The 22926-nt window shown below is 36.4% G+C and overlaps 1 pseudogene; it reads left to right on the top strand.

Moving 5' to 3' along the window:
* LOC139438260 (TGF-beta-activated kinase 1 and MAP3K7-binding protein 3-like) overlaps positions 1-22926 on the top strand; it is a 58778-nt pseudogene that overhangs the window by 19178 nt on the left and 16674 nt on the right.

The following is a 22926-nucleotide window of genomic DNA, read 5'->3' as shown; positions in this document are numbered from 1 at the left end:
TTCTTTCTCTAACATACTTCCTTTCTTAATGTATATCTGAGTTTTTAACCTATATCATTTTACTCTGATGAACTTATTTGACTATTTCTGACAAGACAGAGCCCCTCAATTTTTGTTTGTCTGAGAAAGTCTTTATTGTTGCTTCAGTTTTTAAAAATTAATTTTCATTAGAAAAGTTCTAGGTTTACAGAAAGATCATGCAGAAAACAGAGTTCCTATATAACCACCCCCATTTTTAGCAGTTTGCATTAGGCTGATACCAATATAAAATCTGTTGAAAGAATTTATTATAATTGTACAATTAACTATAGTTGACATTATTCAAGTAAAATATATATACCTCCTAAAACTTCTCCTTCTAACCACATTCAGATACTATATATCCTTGAGTAGTGTCACAATCACCAGTATAGATTACTAAAAAATGTTCCATCATTTCAAACAGAATCTCTGCAAGATTACTTCACCATTTCTTCCCCCATCCCAACCCCTGGTAACCTATATTCTAATTTCCGACTCTGAATTTGCTAATTATTTTATATGAATAAGATAATACAGTATTTGTTCTTTTGTGTCTCACTTACTTCACTCAACATGATATCCTCAGATTTATGCATATTGTTGCATGTAACAGAACTTCATTCCTTTTCAGAGATGAATAATATTCTGTTGTATATATGGGGTTTCAAATATTTTCTCCCATTGTATTGCATATTCTTATTTCCTTGATAAAGCCCCTTGCTGCACAAACATTTTTAATTTGCATGGAGCCCCATTGTCTATTTTTTCTTTCATTGCTGTATTTTTGGAGAAAAGTTTGAAAATCACTGCATAACACCGGATCCTATAGATACTTCCCTACATTTTCTTCTAGGAGTTTTATAGTTCTGGTTTTCATATTCTGTTTAGTCTTTGATCCCTATGAGTTAATTTTTATATATGGTGTCACGTAGGCATCCACCTTCCTGATTTTGCACATGGATATCCTAATTTCCAGGATACATTTATTGGAAGAAACAGTTCTTTCTCACATGAATTGACTTGAAACCCTTATTAAAATTCATTTGGGAGAGCAGATGTGGCTCAAGCAGTTGGTGCCTGCTTCCCACATGGGAGTCCTATATTTGGTTTCTGCTGCCTCTAAAAAATGAAACAAAACAAAACAAACAAAAAACGAACAACAAGGAGACAAATGAAAAAACCAACTCAGGGGAAATGATGTGGCTCAGTGATTGAGTGTCGGCTTCCCACTTACAAAGTCTGGGTTCAATCCCCCACCCCTGATACCTCAAAAGAAACAGATAAATTCATATGGCTGTGATGTGAAGGTTTACTTCTGAACTCTTTGTTTGATTCCGTCAATCTATAAATCTGTCCTTGTGTTTGACCAGTGCAATATTATTTAAGTTTAAAATTGGGGTTTCCTCCAACTTCATTCTTTTTAAAAGATGGTTTAGGCTATGTGGGGCCTCTTACTCTTCCATGCAGAATTTCTTTATTAGAGAGATTGTGGATTTACAGAGCAACATGCATAAAACACAGCATTCCTATATACCACCTTACCACCAATAACATCGTGCATTGGTGTGGAACATTTGTTACAATGATAATAGCACATTTTTATAGTTGTACTATTAAAGTCCATGGTTTCACTGTTTGTGCAGTGCAGTTCCATGGATTTTTAAAAAATTGTATTATTAACTTACATACAATCTAACATTTCCCCTTTTAATCATATTTAAAACATATATTTCAGTTCTTTAACTTGCATTCACAATAGTGTTCTCTCATCAACAGGATCCTACCAAAACATTTCTGTCACTTTAAACACTTCACTTCAAACAGGAATCCTGTGCATTTTAAGCCTTAACTTCCCATGCCCATCCAAAGTGTACACTCAGTGGCTCTCAGTTTCATCGCAGCGATGGTCTATCATCAGTTAGGCCATTTTAGAATGTTTTGATAATTCCAAAAGGAAGAGTCCTGTTCCCCCTTATAACCCACAGTTGTTGACCTTTAGTATTGATAGAGTTTCTTTGCCTTTACCACTAAACTATCACAATATCATAACTATATCAGTTAAAATAGTCTTTCCATGCACCCCCACATTCTTAACACCTTGACATAGAAGAATGTGTTTACATTTGTACTGCTAACCACAATCATATCCACCACTGAAATCAGTTATACAGTCTGAAGATTATCCTCTACCTTTCTTTAAGTAGAAATTAACCCCTCTATGCTATTCCTTTCAGCCTCATTCACATTTATAAATCAACAGTGTTAGTTATACTGCATGTTACCGTCAACTCTAAACATTACCACACATCACAGCCCCTGCTTACTAACATTCTACTTAGATTGAACATCAGCTCCTCCTTCTAATCTCTTAGTAACCTGTACTCTGAAATTTAATTCCATGAGTTTACTCTTCATATTTAGTTATTAGTGAGACTATGATATTTGTCATTTTTGTCTGCCTTATTTCACTCAACATAATTTCCTGAACTTTTATCCATGTTGACCCATGCATCCTAAATACCTTTCTACTTAGATTTGAGTAGTATTCCATTATCTGCATATATCACATTTTGCTTATCTATTAATCAGTGATGTACATTAAGGTTGCTTCCATCTTTTGGAAGTTTTGACTTATGCCACTGTGAACAGCAGTGTGCAAATGTCTGTTCGGTTTTGCTTTCAGTTTTTCTGAATATATTTCTAGTAGCAGTATTGCTGGAGAATGTGGCATTTCTATATTTTGCTTCCTGAGGAACCTCCAAACTCTCTTCCATGAGGCTACACCATACTCTCTTCCCACCAGCAGTGAAGGAGTGTTCCTTTTATTCCACATCCCCTCTAGCACTTGTAGTTTTCAGGGCCTTTTTGTATTGTTTTACTCTGTTCTTGTTTTTAATAATGGCCATTTATAAGATATTGTAGTTTTGATCTGCATTTCCCTAATAGCAGTGATGTTGAGCATCTTTTCATGTGCTTTTTGGCTGTTTTTATATCTTCTTTGGAAAAAATGTATGTCTCAGTCTTTTGCACATTTTTAATTGGATTGCCTTTTTATCATTGAGTTGCATGAGCTCTTTATATAAAATGGAGATCAAACACTTATCAGATATGTGGTTTCGAAATGTTTTCTCACATTGAGTAGACTTCTTTTGCTCCTTAACAAACTCCTTTGAAGGACAAAAGTGTTTAATTTTGAGGAGGTCCCATTTATCTATTTTTTCCTTCAATGTTCTGGTTTTGGGTGTAAGGTCAAAGAAAACACTATCCATCGGGGATCTTGAAAATGTTTTCCTAAAATTTCTTCTAGGATTTTTATGGTTGTAGCGTTTATATTTAGGTCCTTGAGTTAATTTTTGTATAAGGTGTGATATAAGATATTGACATGTTGTTCTCCCAACACCATTTGTTGAAAGATTGTTCAGACACAGCTGGGTTTTCACAGCCTTGTTAAATAATCAATTGACCCTATATGTGAAGGTATATTTCTGAACTTTCATTTTAATTCCATTGATCAATCTTTCTATTTTGATGTCAGTACCATTCTATTTTCTCTACTATATGTAAGTAATATAGTTTCAAGTCAGGAAGTGAGACTCCTCCAACTTTCTTCTTCTCTTTTAAGATATTTTTGGCTTTTAGGGAACCCTTCCTTCCAAACAAATTTGATAATTGGCTTTTCCATTTCTACGTAAAATCTATCAGATAGGGCATTTTTAGGGCATTAGAATTGTTCTGCATGATCTTGCAGTAACAGATATAGGCCATTTTAAATTTCATCAAAAATTGTAAAAGCGTATGATCCAAAATGCAAGTCGTATTGTAAACTGATGGCCATGGCTAGTAGCAATTCTTCAATTGTAACAACTGTACCATCCACTGATCCATGTAAAGTGTTATTAATAGGGGAAAGGGAAAAGGGGAGGGCTTTGGTTATGTGGCAATCCCCCTATATTATCTAGTGACTTTTTTTATAACCTAAAGCTTCTTTGAAGTTAAAATGGAAAAACACAAGATACTGGGGAAGTAAGTATATGGAAGAAAATGTCATTGTACACACAAGACAACAGATCTTACAGTGATGAAGGTCAATGTCTAAAAAGCATTTTTTAATTAAGATATAAATTTTTAAATTTTGTCCTTATTTAAAAGGTTTATTTTATTTATTTCTTCCCCCTCCTCTTGTTGTTTGCACTTGCTGTCTGCTCTCTGTGTCTGTTCATTTTTGCTCTCTGTGTCTGCTTGCCTTTTTTAGGAGGCACCAGTAACCAAACTGGGACGTCGCATGTAGGAGAGAGGCACAATCACTTGAGCCACATCTTCTCCCTGGTGGTTGTATCCAAATTGTGTCTTTTCATTGCATTGTTGCACCCACTCACTGAACCAACCCCTTGCCTCAGCTCCCTGTATTGTTCATCTTCTTTAGGAGACATCAGGAACGGAACCTGGGGACTTCCCATTTGGTAGATGGTGGCCCAACTGCTTGAGCTACACCTGCTCCCTGTATTATTTTTAAAAGCATTACTATTATTTCATCTTAGTTTTCTTTGGCTGCTCTCTTGGCTTCATCTTTGGAGAAGATTTGGGTCACAGAAGGGTCACTACTGTGGCAGGTGTGGGGTATCAGTGATGGGGTACGCATGGAATGGGGTTCTCCTGGGGCATGCCTCTGAGGCATGTGAATGTGTTCAAGGGTTCATGAGGCATTGTCACAGTGGGTCGAGATCCACACGATAACCAAAAGAATATTGAATTCCCATCCTGGGGAGATCTGTAACATTCTCTAATGGGAAAGTGAGAATCCTACAAGTACAGGGGCAGGGACTAGTGAGAGAGGATTGATGGTTGTGCCAACCCCTTGATGTCGATGATTGTACTCATGGAACTCTTTTTTTGAAATTGAAATTGAAATTTAGCCGAGTATTATATGTTGCCTAAGAGTTACCTCCTGAGGGCCTCCTTGTTGTTCAAATGTGGCCTCCTTTTAAGTCAAACTCAGCATATAAATGCACTCTCTTCCCCACAATGTGGGGCATGACTCCCCAGGATGAGCTTCTCTGGTACCAAGGAGTTATTACCAAGCACCAACTTGCAAAACCTGGAAAAAGTCCTTGAACATAAGTGGGAAAGGGTAAATACAAGTGAGTTTTCATGGCTAAGAAATTTAACATGAGTTGGAAGGTCATTCCAGAGGTTATGTTTATGGACATTTTGGCAGGATTTCATTGACTGCCACAGTAACTAGTGCCCCAAATAGCAGGGCTCCTGAGGGCTCTAGAAAAATCCAAACACTATAGGCAAGGCAGACCATTCAGGAGTTTGGCACTCTGCCAGTGGGCCTTACTTTGGAATTTATGACCCCCAGTGTAACAGAATTGGACTTGTCTGGGTTTAACTCTTCTGCCCTTTCTATTTGAACTTATGGTTAGTACTATACTTGGTAAGTACATGTCCAAGAGATTTAAATCTTTGGACCATCCATGCGCCAGTTTGGCCCTGAATCTCAGGAGAGTTTCAGAACCTACTCTTCAGTTCAATGGACTTATCCAGGAAAAATAACAAGGTGGTTATGTTGGACAATATCCTTGCCAAAGAACAGAGAGAGTCTAACTGCAAGCAAGATGGTTCCGTCCATCTGCTCCATGGAATCTAAGTACCCTCTCAATTAGAGGCAGAGTGGGCATTACCATCCTCAAATCCTCAAGATTGGGGAGTGAACAACTGCCTAAAATAGAGTTGTTAGTCTACCATTACCTTGTTATTATAGTAGCAATGGAAGAGCTTTTATCATTAATGTGGAGGCAGTAGCCACTGGAGATTCTGAGGGAAAGAAGAGGGAAAAATGGATATAATATGGGGGCATTTTTTGGACAGTGGAATTGTCCAGCTTGCCATTGAGGTGACAGATACAGGCTATTATATATCTTTCATAACTTACAAAATTGCGTGGGGCAGAATGTAAAGTATAATGTAAATTATAATCCACATCTAGCAGCAATGCTTCAAAACATTCATCAACTGAAACAAATGTACCACACTAATGAAAGATGTTTTAATGTGGGAGACTGTGGGAGGGGAAGGGGAAAACACATATGGAAAGTCCCTATTTTTTTTATGTAACATTTATATAATCTGAACTTTTTAAAAAAATGATATTGGAATTTTTATTGGCATTGCATTGTATCTGTAAATCAGATAGGATAAAATTGACATCTTAACATCATTTGGTGTTCCAACCCATGAATATAGACGGTCCTTCCATTTATTGAGGTCTTCTTTGATTTTTTTTTCTTTTTTTCCCCCCAATTTCTACTCAATTTATTCATTTTTAAAAAATGTTACATTCAAAAAATATGAGGCCCCCATTCACCCCCACCACCCCCAGTCCACCACTCCCCCCACAGTAACACTCTCCCCCATCATCAGAACACATCCACTGCATCTGGCAAGTACATCTCTGGGCATCGCTGCACCCCATGGCCTGTGGTACACACCATAGCCCACACTCTCCCACGTTCCATCCAGTGGGCCATGGGAGGACATACAATGTCCAGCAGTTGTCCTTGTAGCACCATCCAGGACAACTCCAAGTCCCGAAAATGCCTCCACATCTCATCTCTTCCTCCCATTCCCCGCATCCAGCAGCCACCATGGTCACTTTTTCCACACAAATGCCACATTTTCTCGATTATTAACCACCATAGTTCATGAATAGGATATCGTTAAGTCCACTCTAATCCTTACTGTATTCCTCCTTCCTGTGGACCTTCACTTTGTTGTGTCCATTCCATATCTATGTCAAGAGGGGGTTTAGATTCCACATGGATACTGGATGCAATCCTCCTGCTTTCAGTTGTAGGCACTCTAGGCTCCAAGAGAAGCTTAATAATTAGGAAAAAAGAAAAGAAAAGATAGGATGTAGAATTCTTTGGCTTCTTTAAGCAATGTTTTTTAGTTTTCTATGGTCTTTTATGTTCTTGGTTAAATTTATCCTAAGGATTTTTTTCTTTTAGTATTGCTATTGTAAATAGGATTATTTTTATGACTTCTCATAATCTTCATTAGTGATAGACAGAAATGCTACTGATTTTTTGCTTGTTTAATCCTACCACTTTGCTGAAACCACCTCTTAGTCCTAGGAACTTTGTTGTGGATATTGTAGGATTTTCTAGGTGGAGGATCATATCATCAGCAAATGGTAGAAGTTTTACTTCTTGCTTTCCTATTCAGGTGAATTTTTTTTCTTTTCCATGTCTAACTGCTTTAGCTAGAGCTTCTAGCTAAATATTAAATGATAGAAGCTACAGTGAGCATTCTTTTCTTGTGCCCAGTCTTAACCAGAAAGCTTTTAGTCTTTCACTGTTGAGTAGAGTGTTTGCTTTGGGCTTTTCATATATGCCCTTACCATGTTGAGAACATTTCCCTCTAATCTTTAGACTGTTTTTTCAAGAAAGATTGTATTTTGATGAAAGTCTTTTCATGGTCAGTCAAGATGATTGTGATTTTCTTCTTCAGTTTATTTAGGTGATGATTTAAACTGATCAGTTGTCTTGTGCTGAATGATCCTTGTATCAAGGGATAAGGCCCACATGATCACAGTGTGAAATTCCTTTACTGTGCTTTGGGTTTCAGTTAGCAAGTGTTTTGCTGAGGATTTTTTGCATCTATATTCACTAGAGAAATTGGTCTGTGATTTTCTTTTTCATTGTAATTTCATCCGGTTTTCTAGTAGGGTGATGTTGGCTTCGTAGAATGACTCTGGTAGCATTCTCTCCTCTTCACTTTTTTGTAAGAGCTTGAGCAAGATTGCTCTTTTATCTTCTTTGAATGATTGATAGAATTTACCTGTGTCACTTATGGTCCTGGCTATTCATTTTGGGGAGGTTTTTGATGATTGTTTCAATCTCCTTACCTGTGATTAATTTGTTGAGTCTTCTGTTTCTTCTAGGGTCAGTGTAGTTTGTGTGTTTCTAGAAATTTGTCCATTTCATCCATATTGTCTTGTTTATTAGAGTACAGTTTCTCATAATATCCTCTTATGATCTCTTTTATTTCTGTCATGTCAGTTGTAATGCACCCTCTCTCATTTCTGCAGCTTTTGTCCTTTTTTCTTTGTCAGTCTAGCTAACGGTTTGTCAATTTTATTGATCTTCTCAAAGAACTAGCTTTTGGTTATGTTGATTCTCTTTTTTTGGTGGTGTTCTCCTTTCTCTTTCCTCCAGTCTTTATTTCCATTCTTCTTGTTGCTTCCAGGATTAGTTTGCTGTTGTTTTTTTTAGCTCCCCTAAGTATGCAGTCAGGTCTTCCAATTTAGTTCTTTCTTCTTTTTTAAGGTAGACAATGAAGGCTATAAATTACTCTTTCTATACTGCCTTTGCTGTATCCCAAAGATGAATTTTCATTCTTGTGACCAACATGTGACCTATTATGAAGAATGATCTATGTGCCCTTGAGAATAATGTATTCCCTGCTTTTTTGGGGTGTATGGCTCTATAAATTTTTGTTAGGTCTAGTTCATTTATCATAATATTCATGTTCTCGGTTTCCTTATTTATCCTCTGTCCAGATGTTATATCAAAGTCTCCAACTATTATTGTTGAGATATCTATTTCTCCCTGCAGTTTGCAATTGTGTGCATCACATATTTTAGGTGCATAGATATTTATTATTGTTATTTCCTCTTGATGAGTTGTCCCTTTTACTGTTTATCTCTTATATTAGTTTTGCATTTAAAATCTAAGTGTCTGAAATTAGAATTGCTACTCGAGATGTTTTATTGTTTACTGTAGATGTTTAATATTATTGATGAATTGCAAGGAGAAATGGATTATGTTTGTAATCTGATCTTTACCTGGCATGATTGAGTTATGATTAGGGTGGTTATTCCCCACCCCTTGGTGGGTGGGGACTCAGATAAGAGGCATGGCAAAGAACAGAATTGAGGTTTTCTGATAGAGTTTTGATGTTGGAATTTGCTGCCAAAGACTTAAGCTGGCACCCCAGGAAGTAAGCTCACAGAGGGAAGAGAAGCCAGCCCCAAGAAGAAAGGAACCTTGAACCCAGAGAAAAACAAGTCCCAGGAATGTAGGAACCCAACAAGCCTGAACCCTTACAGATGTCATCAGCCATCTTGCTCCAAATAGACTTTGGTGAAGAAAGTAACTTATGCTTTATGACCTTATAACTATAAGCTCCTACCTCAAATAAATATCCATGATAAAAAGCAACCAACTTCTGGTGTTTTGCAGCAGCACCCCTTTGGCTGACTAATACAGAAGTTGGTACTGAGGAATGGAGAAGTGCTTTTGTAATTACCAAAATGCTGGAACAGTTTTATAAATGGGTAAGGGGTATTTTTTGGAGGACTTTTAAGATGACTGATGGAAAAGGCCTAGCTCAGTTTGAAGAGACTGCTGATAGCACTATGACTGCTAAAGAGATTTTTTATGATGCCTTTGAAGTAAATGATAAAACAATTATTGGAAACTGGAGGAGAGGTGAGCCATGTGATAAGTTGCAGAGAACTTAGCAAGATTAATTCCTGGTGTTGTATGGAAGGGAAAATTTGAAAATGGCAAGGCTGAGCATTTAGGTGAAGAACTTTCCAAAGTAAACTCAGCTTGGCTTCTACTTGCTGCTTTTAGCAAAATGCTGCATGAGAGAGAATAAGCTAAGTAATGAACTGTTTGGCAAAAGGAAAACAGAGACTGATTCCAGAAGTTCTAAGCCTTTGGAAATCAAGCTACCAAATGAAAGTGGCCCATTTCAGGACTTAACTAAACTTGGAACTGTTAAATTAAGATTGAAGGTGTAGTTACCTAGGAAAGACTTGTGGAAAGTCTTACTGTCTGATGGCTTGGACCCCTGCCTCCAGCTAGCTAAACCAACAGTCTGTTTCAGAGTGCTGGATGAACAAAACCACTGTCAGCCTGGAATAAAAAGGACATGGAAAGGAGAGCTTGAAGGAGAAATAGCTTTAAGAGGAAAACAATGGAAGCTGAGATCTGGCATTCAGACATCACTTTGGGCCAAGAGAGGAACCCGACCCGTGTGTACAGAGAGGGTGAGTTTGTTCCCTCTTAGTGGATGTTCCTGTCCAATGTTCTGGGAGAGTTTTGCTGCCCCAGGTACATAGAGGGTGGGACACATACCCCAAGGATTAGAGTCATTAAGGACAGCACCCCACAGTTCTGAGTGGAATGGACCTGTCCCACAAAGGTTAGGGGAGGCCAGGTGGTCAACCTGTTACTCTGAGAGGGTTGAGCCCGTATGCAAGGGTTAGGGAGGGCCAGGTGGTCAACTCATTGCTCTGAAAGGGTTGAGCTTGTATGCCAAAGTGTAGGGGGAATATTGTCTTCACATCATTGTACTACGGGAGTTAAGACACTAACCCAAGGATTGGATGAAGAGTGGCTGTCACCCCAACACTCTTGGAAGGCGAGGTCTGGAGCTTGGTTGACACCCAGATGCCTTATGAGGGTGGAACCAAGAAAATGGCCATTGGGCAAGCATGTGGAAAGGGTGGGTTCCTATAAGATCCCAAGGAGAAGAAACCATCATCATAAGAATGACTCTCAGACTTTAAAATCAAATAGAGGATGTCCTGCAGGTCTACTGAACTGCAGAATAACTGTAACTCATGGTTCCCTTCCAATTTCTCCTTATTGTAATGAAAATGTTAACCTTTTTCTATCCAGTTGTATATTAGAAGCAGATTGTTTTGTAATTTCAGAGGTCTGTAGCAGATATGACTTGTCCCAGTACAAACTGTATTTCTTTAAATTGTGATATGATTTAGTACTTGCATTATAACAATTTGTTTATTTTTTTAATATTTTATTGTCTTTTGGAATTCAAAGGGTGGAATGTAGTTTAATATTATTGATGTATTCCAAAGAGAAATATTGGGTTATGTTTGTAATCTTATCTGTACCTGGCATGATTGAGTTATGATTAGGGTGGTGATTCCCCACCTCTTGGTGGGTGGGGATTTATAGATAAAAGTCATGGCAAAGAACAGAGTTGAGGGTTTCTGATGTTGGCATTTTGATGTTGGAGTTTGGCACTGAAGACTTAAGCTGGAGCCCTGGGAAGAAAGCATGCAAAGAAAGAGAAGCCAGCCTCAGGGAGAAAGAAACTTGAACCCAGAGAAAAGCAAGCCCCAGGAATGTAGGAACCCAGGAAGCCTGAATCCTCACAGACACCAGCAGATATCTTGCTCCAAGTAGACTTTTGTTGGGGAAATAACTTACGCTTTATGACCTGGTATCTGTAAGCTCCTACTCCAAATATATACTCTATGAAAACCAACCAGTTACTGGTATCTTACTATTTGTGTGAAATATTCTTCTAACTTTTCACTTTCAGCCTAATTGTATCCTTGCGTCTAAGGTAAGTCTCCTGTAGACAATATACAGATGCCTTTTTTTTTTTTTTTTTTTTTAATCCATTCTCTCAGTCTGGGTCTTTTGACTAGGGACTTAAGTTCATTAATGTTCAATATTATTGTGGTAAAGGTGTTACTTACTCCATCCATTTTATCCTTTGGCTTTCCATTGTTTTACATTACATGTCATCTTAGCCTCTAGTTTTCCTTATTTATGATCTACACTTCTACATCCTTCTCTGAGTCTCTCACCTTTGTCTTATCTTTTCATTCTAAGCACTCCCTTTAGAATCCTTTGCAAGATTTCTGGTTGTCTTTTAGTGAAAAATACTCTGTTTTTATTTGTGAAGAATTTAAATTTACCCGTTTTTGAAGGACAGTTTTCCTGGTTGAAGAATTCTTGGCTAACTGTTTCTCACTTTCAGTACCTTAAATATGTCATATCACTACCTTCTTACCTCCATGGTTTCTGATGGGCATTTTTGTTACTGAACTTGTATGAGATACATTGTTTTTCTCTTGCTGCTTTCAGAATCCTCTCTTTGTGTCTGCCATTTGACCTTGGGAATAATAGGTTTATTCAGATTTATTGTTTGGAATGTGTTGTCCTTCTTCGATATTGATATTTATGTCTTTCATAAGTATTAGGAAATTTTCTGTCATTACTTCTCAGATATTCTTTCTGTTCCTTTTTCTTCTCCTTCTGGGAAACCGATAACATGTTTCACAGCGTCATTTAATCCGCTGAGTCCCTGCTCAGTTTTTTTGTTTTGTTTTGTTTTGTTTTTTTTCTGTTCTTTTCTCTTTCTATGTTACTGTCTTTTCAAATTTAGGTTATCTTCTAACTCACGAATTCTGCCCTCTGTCAATTCAAATCTGCTGTTACATGGCTCTAATGAATGTATTTTAAAATTTCAGACAGGGAGATTTTCCTTCTATTAGATCTATTATTCCTTTCTTTTCAGGCTTTCAAGTTGTTTTTTATGCTCACCCAGTGTTGTCTTAATGTCCTTTATCCTTTTATCTAGTTTTCCTTCAACTCTTTGAATTGGTTTAGGGGATTTGTGTGAATATCATTGATTAATTTTCTTAAATCCTGTGTCTTGTAATGGTTTTTTATTTGTTCCTTTGACTGGGCCATATCTTTTTCTTATTATGGTTTGTAATATTTTGCTAATGTCTGTTGATCTGATTATGCTGGTGAATTTACTCTGATGATCAAATTCTTCCCTAATGCTTTTGTTTCATGACTGCTTTTTTATTTTTATCTCATCTTATTTCAAATCTTTAAAATTGTCCAACTTAGGTTAATAAAGTATGGCCAGGGACTCAACTAAATGGGGCACAGACGAAATCCAGGGGTCCAGTGATTTGGGCAAGATTCCAAAAAGTTTTTTTACCCTCTTTTTGCAGTTTCCCTGCCTGCCAATAAGTCAACATTTCCATGAAGGTGTCTTTCAACCTCTACTTGCTGGGTTGGGTAGGTCAGAGATTTCAAGAGGTCTTGGCTGTCCGAATTCACTGAAGAGCAATCTCTCTGCCCTCCACCACAATTTCCTTCTGAGTAAGGAAGACACCTGTTTTTCTCTTAGTTGGCCATAGGTTTTACCAAGCCACTTTGCCTTGAGAGTGGGGATGGGTGCCATTCTCAGGTGTGGGGATGAGTAGTACATAGTTTTCATTTCAGCTTTTTGTTTCTCTGTCCTTTTAAAGAGAGTGGTATGTAAAAAGATGTTATGCCTATTTCTTTAGGAATCTGTATTATTTGTGTATGTAAAAGTATAATAGTACAAGACAGTAAATCAGAAATGCAGTTTAGGTGTTTGGTAAAATATTAAGTACTTAATTTTCAGAAATAGAAACCCAGGCAACTCTTGAATTACAGAGATATCTCCATGAAAATATTCCATATTTTTGATAAATTGCTATTTAACTTTCAGAGATAGGCTTTTTCCTTTGGTTTTATTAGATGCTATGAGCAGAATTTTGGAAACTTATTGATAAGTGCTTAGTGGTTCTCTTGTGGTCTTTGGAAATACCTCATTGACAATGACATTTTTTAAAAAGTCATAAACAAATGGAATTATAAAGTCTACTATGATAATGCCTTATCCAGGCCCACCGTTCAGCTTCATTATTCATTTCTGTCTAAAATATCTCTACCAAAAATACATAGGAAGGAAACAGAAGAGCTCCTTCAGGTACTTGCTTTTTCCGATATGGAAAAAAAGTGTTTTTTCCACAGGATCCTGAGAAAGTAGTCTTACTATTTAGAGCTCTGAAATAAATCACTAAATCTTTATTATAAAAGCTGAGAAATACGTTTTAAACTATTAATAAACGACGTTAATATCACATGACTTGCCCATAGGAAAGGAATATGTAATTCCTAATTAATATTTCTAAATGACTTTTCTCCTTAGCATTTTAAGGTATTGTAATTACTATAGTGTTAATATTTTGTCTCGTATCACTTGTTTTTTTATTTCTTTTTTATTGATTTATTAGAAGTATCAGGGATTGAACCTTGGACCTTGTACATGGGATGCAAGCACTCCACCACTGAGCTACATCTGCTCCCCACCTAACTTTATTTTATTTTGATTCTGCTAGTTCATTGGACATCCACAGTTACTCTGATGATACTGCTTAATGGCATATTACAATGCTGTTACTTAAGAAACCCTTTTCCTTCACTATTTTCCTTCACTATTACTTAGCATTCAGTTAACAAACTAAATTTAACACTTAACAAGCTAAATGCTTTGGCACAGGTATTATTATTATAAGGCAGGTATTGTTGAGATCTGCCTTACAATTGACTTAACCTTTGGCAGTCTAATGAGAGTATTGCTAAAAGCTTCATTATCCAAGTATTTAAGTTCTACTCCTTGACTTTATTGTTTACTATACAAATACAGTAAAGAAATAAAGCACACCAAGCAAAATAAAACATAAAGTGAACTTTTTATCATTTAAAATAATTTCTATGATGATAAAGTTGATTAAAGTCTTCATGTGCTACATTAATTTTTCTTTTGATCTAGAAAAAGAAGACAAGAGAATTTATATTCATGTATAAATTCTGACTCAATTTCTTGTTTTATGACCTAGGGAAAAATATGTAATCTCTTTGTGCCCAAGTTTCTTAACCTACAAATTGGGGGTGATATATGTACCTACCTACATGATTGTTGTGAAGAAAGAATAAACAAATCTGCCACATACTAAACATTCATTAAAATAACTGCTGTTGTAATCATCTTCTTTGGTAATGCCAGTTTAAAAGTTGGTTGTTATAGTTTCCCTTGCCATAAAAATATATAAAATAAAACATTAGTGCTCTGTGATTAAAGAAGTATTATAGTTTTTTGTATCATAGAACACTGGTTAATATAGCCCACCTCTTTATATGCATAGTTTGTTTTATATTTGTGTGTGGTCATATGGATATCCCCATTTTTCCTGTCTACCTCTTTAGAAAACAGACATACAGGACTTCTTAAACATACCCTAACTTGAGGCCAGGTTCTTGGTAATATTGAATTGGAATACTTAAGATGAAAACAGTTCTTAAATATTGGGCTTGATAATGCCTTAGCCTCAATTGTAATTTTGGGTCCTTTTTTTTACTAGACTGAGGAAATGACAAGATTGAGAGGTATGAACAGACAACTGCAGATAAATGTATTCTGAAAGAAGTTGATCTCCTTCTTTCTAGAGGTATAGACTCTATTATTTGGTAAACCATACATAATAATATGATATTATGCTGCTTTTTTGGTTTTACAGATTTAAGAGAGATGTTACATGAGGTTACAGTTCTGGTAGAAACTTTCACTTCCTGGTCCTATATTAGATTTGGAAGATTAAAAGTAGTTTTACTTGGGCAAATTAATCATTAAGTTCTTGCCTTGTAGGCTGTGTTATTGTCCTGCATTTTTCTTTTTTTAGTTCTTGATTTTGAATATTTCATAAATGGGTGGGATTTCAATTTTTATAATGTGTGCTTGTAACCTAAAATATCTATAAAAACAGAGCTTACAAATCATACTAGATTTATGCATTTTAAACTCATTTCCTCATGTCATTTTTTATACTGAGAAATATATCTTACTCTTTTAGTATTCTCAGTTTATTATAGCAGTACGCTGCAGTAGAGGCACTCATATGATTTCTCTTACTCAGCTCACCATTTTAAGTGGTATTCTTTTATTTACTTACTAATATATAGTTTCTGATGTTCACAGCATTAAACACTCATTAACAATGAACCATACTTAGACATATACATATACTGTTGCTTCTTTTGGTTGGATTGTTTGCTTACACCGTCATTTGTCTAATCCTAGACTTGTTTATCCTAGTTTTATAACTTAGTAATTTAATGTTTTATAAACTGACAAGAATGGTGAAGAAGCTATCCTTTCCATAGAAGTTAAAGGGCAAATGCTTTAGAAAGACTTGTAAATGCTTTGGAAAGTCATAAAGGCAAATCACTAAAATATATAGATGCTTCTGTAAATTGGGTATGGGTAAAAACAACTGAGAAAACTGTAGGGTTCTGCCAAAAGGTTGCTTTGTAAGAGTCCTTGATTTTTTTCTTGCCCTGCTATAGAAGAAATCAAAGCAGGAAACTCAATGCCATCACTTGTATGGATTATATAAGATAGACAATACAGAATTCTAGTCAGCAGAGACTTATTTCAAAAAAAAAGACATTCATTAAAAGAATGATATTTATGTTTTGTTATATTATAAGACAATTTTTTTCATTCTCAATTCTTGGTTTTAATTGATCCTTTTTTATAATAACCTACAATTACTTTAGAAACATCAAAAGACTATCTACTGTAACATAGCCCATTGCCAGTTTTAGGTAAGATTAAATAGAGCAAATTTGAATGTGAAAGTTTGGCAGACTAGTTAGGTATACTTAAAATTACTTTATAAATCTAGTCTGGATACAGTCTGCTAACTATAACCGTCAAGAGAATTACTGTAAATAATGTGGAGATTATACAAACTGTAGAATGTGTGTGTGTGTGTGTGTATTCTTTGAAGCATAACAAAAACACTAATCCAAATACTTAATTAGAATATTTCAGTGAGACTTATGAGATCTAGAAATGTTTAGAAAATTATTGGAGTCATGGACCTGAAGGGTATTGGGAATGAAAGACAAAGAGAGTTTGGGATCAGGGAATCTGGGAGCATTGAAGCCTCAAGCTCATCAGGAAAGTTTATTAATCTCAGGGGCTTCTTTATATACTCCAAGCAATCATGAGAACCAGCAAATATCCTAGCTAACTATTCCCATTATGTTAACCTATATAACACAATGGATCAAAATCTACAATTATAATTCAAAGTACAAAATTTCCATGTTCTATTATATTGTTGAGAAAGCATACCCATAAATTGTGTTACCCAGGTTGTCCTGTTCTACCTAGTCCTCATTTCACCTGAATGTAAACATCCCCTTGCTAGATTTATGACCTGCACATATAGCTATGGAGACAGCATGACTCAGTTGTCAAGGAAATAACTTGCTTCCATGGAAGTGACATGCCTTTGTTTCCCACATTTCCCTCTTTTTGTTTTAGTCAGGGTGGCTGTGCCTGTCTTATGTTGCCTCCTCTGAGAGTCTTACCTGTTATTGACTACCAGCCAAGCACACTGACCATGGGGCATTCATTGCAAGGTTCTTGTAGGTACCAAATTATTGGCTTCTCCCATAGGATTCATTCACATGGTGCAAACATCTCGTCCCAGGCAGGCAGCAACAATGAGCAACAAGATTAACACACAAATTCCTATTCCTAATGCTGATTTAAAAAAATGTTGAGACTTCCACCAATTTACTGGATTAAATTTATTGAAAGAAGAAATCAAATCATTAAAGATATCCTTATCATCAGCTACATAAATCTGATTATGAGACATTTCTAATATCTTTTTCTGTAATTCTTCTATTTCTAATGACATATTACTCTTATTACCTACCAAATGATTTTTAATCTTTTCCCAGTCAAACATAGAATTATTATAAGCAAGTGGAGTAATACAAAAAGTACTCTTATTCCAATCACATTTTAAACCTCTAAGTAAATTTAAGCTATATACTTGATCTCCAAGATGTAAAAATGCTGATTATAGATCATTAACTCTATTGTTTAATTCTTCATCAATATGCTCTTGACTATGCCATAAGACACTAGCATTCTTATGCCAATCATGCACATATTGCTAAATTTGCACAGTCTCATGTAAGGCCATGATAGCTGTAGCAGCAGCTGCAATAACACCAGTCAGTCCCAATATGCCAGCTACTAACAGTCCCACAAATCACTTTGAGCGCTTCTGGATTTCTTGAACCATATGGAACAGCAGTTGACTCTTACGTGATGATTGCCAAATTTGGTTCAGTCGCACTGCAATCCACACTCCCCGCCACCTTTGAGCCATTGTAATGAACTCTCCATTCTGTAAAATAGTCTCAAACTGGTATACAATGCCCCGCTTTTATAAAATAGAGCATTCCTAGTTATAGTTATTTTTCTAACCACAAACATAATGATCTCTTATGATTACAAATGATGAGTTTGATTTAAATGCAAATATTGACCATTCTTACTCTTATTCTGTTGTAGGTGCTATTCCCAGAAAAATTTTCCACAAATTCTTTTGATTATGCATAGATGTAATATGACACCATGGAGAAGGGATCCATTTCCCTTTATATTTCCAAACACTATTATTTTTGGTAAAAATTATTTTTTCATCCAAATCAAGAGATATTGCATATTACTAATGTGCTGTCCTTTACAGTTAGACCATATCAAATAAATCTGCCATTATATTTGGTGGGGCTCCCCATAGGGGCACTTTCCCACACTATCCCATAGGAATAATTATAGGTAGGTTTTTTAGTCACCATGTAATTATAAGAAAGAAATAACATCACTAAAGACATAGTATTTTTTTTTAAGATAATCATAGGCCAATTTTTAAGAAACATACATGGAGGATGGTTACCAATGCATAGGGGTCAATAATCAAATGGTATTATGAGATTATAGATTCTTTGTCCTTCCTCATGGGGCTTAACTGGTAACCTATCATCAGTTGGTCTAGGGAATATATGGGTCTTATTCAGATAAAAGGGAAAGGATGGATCTTTCCAGGTTAACACTGTAAGTAATGGGGGGTTAGGTATATAGGCCCAATAGGTGTAATTACCCACAGCTTTCTCATTACTTATGATCACCATCATAAGTTGTAGGAGACACCATTTCTTCATTCCACAGCTTAATCCTCTTCAAGGTAGCCAAATTTGCTTTCCATTTTCTGAAATGACAAGAGCATAGTCTCACCTCCATACTTTAATCCTGTCTCTTTTCCATTCATTGCTTAAAATATCTTTCCAGAATATTGGTTGATCTTCATTTCCAGTGTCCACTGTAGATTTTTGATATTTTCCAAAGTGACATTCCACAGGTGTAAATGAATTATAAACATTAAGAAAATTTAAAGTAAGTAAGGCTTTTGCCAATTGATCGTTTGGTGTTATACCATCATCTCCTCCTTTTTGTTTTAAAAGCATAGTTTTTAGGGTATGGTGGCAGTGTTCAAATATGGCTTGACTTGTAGGATTATAAGGAACTAGTAACATGCTCAATAGCATACGTAGAACAAAAGGAAGCAAAAGGATTACTGGTGTAAGAAGGGCCATTATCAGTTTTAATTTTCAAGGGACATTCCATCACAGCTAAAGTAGACCACAAATGAGAATGAGTGTGATGAAAACATTCACCACTTTGTGCAGTAGCCCACAAAAATGAGAGTGTCAGTACAGACATGAACATATTGTAATTTACCAAATGAGGGTATGTAACATCCATCTGCCACAATTGATTAGGAGCTAGGCTTCTGGGATTAGTTCCAGCCTGAAAGGGCACTGTGGCCAAGGGTCCATAAATGGGACAGCTATTAATAATCTCTTGAGCTTGATGTTTTGTCAATTGAGGAAATTTATGTCTAGGTCCCTTATTAGTAATATGAGTCAATGCATAATATTTAGTTGCATCCTGCAAACATCCCACTAACAGATCAGCTTGGGCATTTTGGGTAGCTAGAGCCCAGGAAGGGAAGAATGAGACCAGATATGAGTAATATATATGGGCTGACTTCTTTGCCAAATGAGGGCTTGAAGGTCAGCAAAAAGTAGAGACAATTCATCAGTAATAAAAATATGAGCTGTTTCAATATGAGCTACAGTTTAACACACATATTTAGAATCAGAGACAATATTCAAGGGCTCCTGAAATGTTTGTAAATCCTTAATGATGGTGGAAAACTCTGTGCATTGAGCAAATGAATACAGAATCTGCCAAACCTGTTCTTTTTGAGAGGTAACATTGCTGCTTTTCCATTACTACTACCATCAGTAAATACTGTATGAGCATTTTCAATAGGAACAGTTTCACAATTTTTGGTAAAATCCAAGTGGTTCCTCATAAGAACATTAACAGTTTGGAAGTAGGATAATGATTATCAATAATGCCTTGAAAATTATGAATAGCAATTTGCCATTGAGGATTAGTTATATATGCGTTCAATTTATTTATGAGAAAGATCACAAATAATTCTGTCTGGATCAGACCCCTTTAATTGTAATAATCTAACACAGTATTTTGCTAAATAATTTTTGGAGATATGTCTGCAATCTCTTTTATTATTAGGTAAAAAAAAAAAATTCTAATATACCTTCTTGCCAAAATAAAGCTGTAGGAGATTGAGGGGTTGAGAAATAAGCAAATCAATAGATTTGCCAGGTTCTATTTGTGTTAATTGTCCTTGAGAGATTCGATCCTCTACCAATGCCAATTCTTTTTCAGCCTCTACAGACAATGGTCTAGGGCTTGAAAGATCTACATTCTTTCTGATAGTGACCAGGCTTTGCACATTTAAAACAATTTCCTTTCTCTCCTCCTTTGAGATACCGTAAAAGGCTGTGGCCAACACCACCATCTGATGAGCCATAGAGTCAATATCCTGAGAAGCCTTAATATAATCTTGAGTTGAACCTCCTGCTGCCTTCAAGGGTCAAATTGCCTTTTTACATTCACTGTTAGCATGATCAAAAGCAAGCATTTACAAAATTACCTCTCTTGCTTCTGGAATCTTTATTGTTTTCATCAAAATGTCAGTTAATTGGGCTACAAATTCCATTTATATTTCATTAACTTCCTGGATCACTTTGGCAAAAGATTGAGCAGGTTTTCCAGGTGTACAAATCCATTTCCAAGCTGCCAAACATGAATTGCACACTTGTGTTATGGCCTGATCATTGTATTGGAGCTGTCTTTGAATTCCAGACCAATCACCAATACCCAATAATTGTTCAGCAGAAAGAATGGGAGGAATCTGTATTGTGTTACAGTGCACAATCGTATTGGCTTCTGTCCACCAGGTTTTAAATTGCAAAAACTCAGCCAAGCTTAAAACAGTTCTAGCCAGCATGTCCCAATCCCAGGGGATAAGTTGGTCAGCTTGAGCCAGCCCAGGCACTAGGCCAAAAGTGTAAGGACTATTAGTTCCAAATTGTGCACAGCCTTGTTTAAGTTCTTCAGAATTTTAAATGGCAGGGGTTCATGATGAAAATTATATCCCCCTTGAGGGCTGTTTGCATCTGGGTGAACTTGTTGAATGGTTACTGGGAAAGCTGTTAGTAATCACATTGCTTCAGGATCCCCCTGTTGAGATCCTTGCAGCAAACAACACATTAAGGAGTAGATGGAACTGGATTAGGTACATTGTTAGTGTAGGGCCTGGTGTCAGTGGTATCAGTAAATATTCCCAGGGCTGTCGGCATTGTAATCGGGGGGACCGTAGGGGTTACATTACAGAAATTAGGGTAAATGCTGGCTTTAGAAATATTCAATTTAGACATCTGCTTAGGCAGAAAGGGGTGTTTCTTTCTCATTGGGGGGCTCATCCTCATCCTTGTCCTCTATTTCCTCCCTGTCCTCACTCTGATGGCCCATGTCAAGGGGCTCCCTGTAAAAGATGGTAATTTCCTCCTCCCCCACTTCAGACTGCAGCAGATCTAAGGCTGCTGCAATCAGTTGGCCTAAAGCCCACAGCAACAGTGGTATAGTCTCTCCTCTCTGGTATGCGCTATATAGTGCCTTCATTACCTGTTTCCAATGTTTAAAATTTAAAAGACTTTTTCCTTGTGGCTGAAACCAATAACAGTGTTTTTGTTCTACAGCAAGAAGTTCAAGGAAATCAGCAGTTTTCACTGAGACTCTGACAGTATCTAAGAGTCTTTAGAACCTGTGAATATTCTTCCAGACATCCTGTTGATTTCCCATACCCTGATGCTAGTGGACAGCAAAATTAAGATTCTTACCACTGTATTGTCAGACTCGAGTCACCTTTCGATGGATGCCTCAACCTTTCAAGAAAGTTTTCAGTTTCTGTGTTTCTGATACTGCCATGGAAGAATCTCTGCTCCTGTCAATTCTTCAGGCCCCATGTTGGGCACCAGATGTCAGACTTGCAGACCCAAAGGGTTTTGGGAATGAAGGACAAAGAGAGATTGGGATCAGGGGATCTGAGAGCATTGGAGCCTCAAGCTCATTGGACAAGTTTATTAATCTCAGGGCCTTCTTTATATACCCCAAGCAATTGTGAGAACCAGCAACTATCCTAGCTAACCATTCCCATTACCTCAACCTGTGTAACAAATGGATCAAAATCTATGATTATCACTCAAAGTACAAAATTTCAGTGTTCTATTATATTGTTGAGAAAGCATACCCATAAATCTTGTTGCCCAGGTTGCCCTGTTCTACCTAGTCCTCATTCCACCTGAGTGTACACATATCCTTGCTAGATTTATGACCTGCACGTGTAGCTATGGAGACAGCATGACTCAGTGGTCAAGGAATAACTTGCTTCCATGGAAACAACATGCCTTTGTTTCCTACAGAACATAAACTATAAATTAAGTTTTGAACAAATAACGTATGTGACATCCATCTTAAAAATTAAAAAAAAATAGTATAATGGCTTTGAAGTTCTATTTAAGAATAGTTTTCAGAAAATTGTTTTAAAATAAAAGAGCTTATCATTCTTAAACTTTCATAAGCTAAGAACTGTGTTTCGAATCATGTTTGGCAATAAACTCTTGATACTTTACTATTTCTAAATTCCATTGTAAGTGGTCCAAATATAGTAATATAACCAACTTCTATGCCTCCACTCTGAAAAACTTTTTAAGTGTCCAGTCTGTACCTACCAATTAAGACAAAAATTCTAGGCACTTTTTGGACATTTAAACTAGATATCATCATTGTATTATTTGATGAAAAGCAGCTATATTGTTGGCTTAGGTGAGGAAAACTCCTTGAAAAAATATAACAATCAGGAGGTTCAATAAATTTCAATAATCAGTATTGTACAATGTCCTCTATAAAGAAAAATAGTTCGGGAACACCTCTTAAGATAGAGGT

This window comes from Dasypus novemcinctus, chromosome Y, assembly GCF_030445035.2.
Source record: "Dasypus novemcinctus isolate mDasNov1 chromosome Y, mDasNov1.1.hap2, whole genome shotgun sequence".
NCBI lineage: Eukaryota > Metazoa > Chordata > Mammalia > Cingulata > Dasypodidae > Dasypus > Dasypus novemcinctus.
This window is presented reverse-complemented; position numbering and strand designations above follow the sequence as displayed.